This window comes from Coptis chinensis, chromosome 2, assembly GCF_015680905.1.
Source record: "Coptis chinensis isolate HL-2020 chromosome 2, ASM1568090v1, whole genome shotgun sequence".
NCBI classification, from domain to species: Eukaryota; Viridiplantae; Streptophyta; class Magnoliopsida; order Ranunculales; family Ranunculaceae; genus Coptis; species Coptis chinensis.
Window position 1 is genome coordinate 107,079,205 of NC_141457.1, and position 3,892 is coordinate 107,083,096.

At 35.3% G+C, this 3,892-nt stretch overlaps 1 pseudogene across 1 annotated transcript; it reads left to right on the forward strand.

Annotated features, from left to right (window-relative positions):
• The first annotated feature begins 729 nt into the window (after positions 1-729).
• LOC147520210 (uncharacterized) lies at positions 730-1,849 on the forward strand (annotated as a pseudogene). Its single transcript, XR_015212525.1, has 3 exons — positions 730-1,000; positions 1,084-1,348; positions 1,450-1,849. The product of XR_015212525.1 is annotated as an uncharacterized LOC147520210 (transcript).
• The last annotated feature ends 2,043 nt before the right edge of the window (positions 1,850-3,892 follow it).

Here is a 3,892-nt window from a genome sequence, read left to right on the forward strand (position 1 = left end):
TAAGAAAGTAGAGCTAAGAATCCTACTTCCTAGTCATGATTTCCTTTACAATCTTAGGATGATCTTTTCTAAGATGAGTCAAGGCTTTCTCATAATTACAAAAGAAACGCCCGCAAAGCACAACACACATAAGTGAGTCCCAAAGTGTCATCCCAAAACTCTTTTGTGTAGTCCTCAAGATATCTCATCTTTTTGTTCTTAGTTAACGACTTAACCTTCTTCATCATTGCAAGTGCAGGCTCTATTTCTCCTGAAGAACGCTCTTGGATCCTTTAGTAGTTAGTACAGCCACATATGGAGGTTTATTTGAATACTTTAGAATGATTAGTTGATTACGCCTCAGTGTTTTGGATTGTGCGCACCATTTTGGAGAGTTTCCAGTTTTGAGGGGTTTTGAAGAACAGACGAAAAATGGTGAGCGGTTAAGTTAGCTTTTTAAGTTTTAACATTTCATTTACCCGGTCCTTCATGCTTATTATTATATAAAAAAAAAGTGGTTATGCCGGTGATTATTTCGTCGGTTTTGTCCTTAAGAGTTAAGACTCACTCGCTGCTAACTGTAATATTACGTCACACAAGTAAACAACTCACTCAGATAACAACGTTTTGGTGTGGTTCCCACACGTATCAGTTTAAAAACTGTTTAATAGATGGATCAGAACTCAAAAAGAAATCACCTCGATCCAAAAACGAAGATGCTTCAGAATATGCTTTTTGGATTTCCCCAAATACTATTTTCCACAAAATTTTCAACCCCCCCTCTACCCTGTCACCTGACTATATAAACCATCACCCAATCCCTTCTTTCCCCTTCAAACATAAAATAATTTGAACCTTTGCTTCATTTTTTTTATCTTTAATCTCGTAATCATGCAGATCTCGAGGTGTGATTCTCTTTCAGAACAAGTACAATTAATTGAGAAACTTGAGATTTTCAAGATCCAAGGTCGTGATAAACGTGGTCGTCAAATTCTTCGTGTTATCGGCAAATTCCTTCCAGGTAAATTAAAGCTGAAACATTTATGTTTCTTGACATGTCGTGTGTTTTCTTTGTTTTTAACGTTTTGGTACTTTGTTTTGCAGTTAGGGTATTGAGTAGTGAAGCGTTGATGAAATATTTAGAAGAGAAAATTTTCCCTAGTTTAGGAGAAAGACCATTCTCTGTAGTGTACGTGCACACGAGCGTTCAACGAAGTGAAAACTTCCCTGGAATTTCAAACCTACGATCGATTTACGAAGCAATTCCAGTCTCAATCAAGGAGAATCTCGAGGCAGTTTATTTCGTCCACCCGGGCCTACAAGCCAGACTCTTTCTGGCCACTTTTGGACGGTTCTTGTTCAGCGGAGGGTAATATTCTCACTAGATTCTCTGCGCATTTTAGCATTTTCTTCCGGCAAATTTTTAACCTGAGCCAGGATAAATGACTTAATTTTGTTGTGTTGCAACAGGTTGTACGGGAAACTTAAATTTGTGAACAGGTTGGAGTTTTATGGGAGCACGTGAGGAGGAATGGGATAGAGATTCCGGAGTTTGTTTACGATCATGATGAAGAGTTGGAATACCGTCCAATGATGGATTATGGTTTGGAAAGTGATCATCCAAGGGTGTATGCTGCACCAGCTATGGATTCACCTGTTTCGACTTATTCAATGAGATGTATTTCGTGACGAATGAGAGAGAAAGAAAGGGTGTTAAATTTCAAAGAAATTTCGTCGCTCTAGGATAAATGTGTTGTTATTTTTTGTTGTTGTTTTGGGGAATGATGTGAATATTGTATATACCATGGTGAGCTTTTAGAAAAAAAAAAAAGTAATATTAACGGACGTTAGTGTGTGGATTTGTTGGTTCTTCATTGGCTCATTAGAGAATTATTGGAGCTGGACGCAAGTATTGGAGAATGGGTCGAAGCTTTTCTTTTACACGATTTGGTGGTGATATTTCAACACTTGTCAGTTGTCACCATCAGGGTTTTTAAACTTATTGGAGCTGGCGTGAGAACAATATTTCAAATTCTGTTTTTAAACTTAAAGAGCAACTTAAATCCCTATAAATTGAGCATGAACCACCCACAGCCACAGGTGACACCGTGAGAACAATATTTCAAATTCTATTTTGGTTGGCAATAAAGCAGTTTAATCTTCCATAAATCAGGTGACTATTTAAAAAAAAAAGCGTTCTAAAGTTGTGGAGTAAAACAAAATCCGAAGGGGACCATCGCATCACTAGAGGAGCAATCTGTTAATGATACATTTTATATATAAAAAGCTGAGATTAGTCTTCGTTTTCCTTTGGAATCCTGATTCCTGAATAAACAACTTTGGCCAAAAGAGATATTGACGATGAACTCAATCTAGATGCTTTTTGTGCTCATTAATTTTCAATATTATCTTAAAGTATTAAACAATATGATGAATCTTTCACGGCATGTTTAAGGTGATTATTATTGAATAAGACACTCAATCCTCAATCAACTTTCCTTTGAATAATTGATTGAAAAAATGTGCACCATCTCAAAACTACAAATGGTCTTTTCTTCATTCGGTTCTCGAAGCTGGTTGGTGTAACATATCACGTGAAGCTCAAGTGAAAAATATCCTTACGATTCATTCATGTTGCAACTAGCCAGAACATTTAATCTCATCGTTTTGTCACGGTATCTGAAGTCTCCAATTTTGAAATTTCTGATGTAAAATTTGTATCACAGAAGTTGAACACACATTAAATATGTAACTTGTGACGTATTACAAGAATACAGGATTAACGACAAAAATCATCCCTGAACTTGACGACATCCATCGTTATCCAATGTGACAAGAAAGAAATGGATGATGTGAAAGTCAATTAGCCAGTTAACTCCAACGGTCACCTGTAATTGTATATAAATGGATTATTTTCTTCTCCAATCCTAATAATCATAGCCATAAACCCATAAGATGACATCAAAATACAAAAATATGTTTTTTTTTTAAATTGTCGTGTATGTGATTAATTACACAAACGTCTCCAACTTGTATTGATGTGACTTTGTGAACTAGGGATTTCAATTTGGAGATTTAGGTATTTGCAATTGATTTCGATTTTTGTTTAAGTGTAGATGTATATGCTGTCAATTTGATTTGGCATTGATTTTTTGTTAGGTAAGGAAAATAATCGCCAGACGTCACGTAAAATAAAAAATGACATCATATATTTCTAATGCCATTTATGAAACTAACTGTTGCGTTTAGTAAATACAATTTTTGAGTTTTTTTCGTTTAAAAAAAAAATTTAGGGTGTAAATGACAATGGGGACAAGTTTAGGGATGATTTTTGTCGTTAATCCCAATAATACAAGATCGATGCTAAATTTAGCAAAAAGAGGAAAACTAAAAACGAACAATCTTTGTGAATTTATCGAAAAAGATAAAATGAAAAAAGTAATACTCTGGCAATGCCAGTGATGTCCAGCATAAATGTAGACCATTTGCCATCAAATTATTGATAACCTGTCGACTAAACTGCTTGGTCACAAACGTTATTTACGAAGAAAGGACATAATGTTTTAATCCAGTGGCCCATCTGCAGTTGTTGTTTTTTTCTCGATAATAACTGTGGTTGTTTGTTAGTAAACGCAAAGGTAATTCGTTAACTTGAAATCAGGTTTTGTTCAATCAACCCATTAGAGTACATTTTGGCAATCTTGAGAATTCTTCTTAATTGAAATTGGTGGGTTTTCTTATTCTCATGTGTGTTTGGTTACAAATAACTGATGAGAATTAGAATTCTAACAAGACTTAGATTGTCACTTTAGTGGGAATTTGATTCTCACCCTAAAACTATGTTAGGAATTTTCTCGGTAGATGTGAGTACCTTTCACTCTCAACTACTCATGACAGACCACGTGTCTAGACT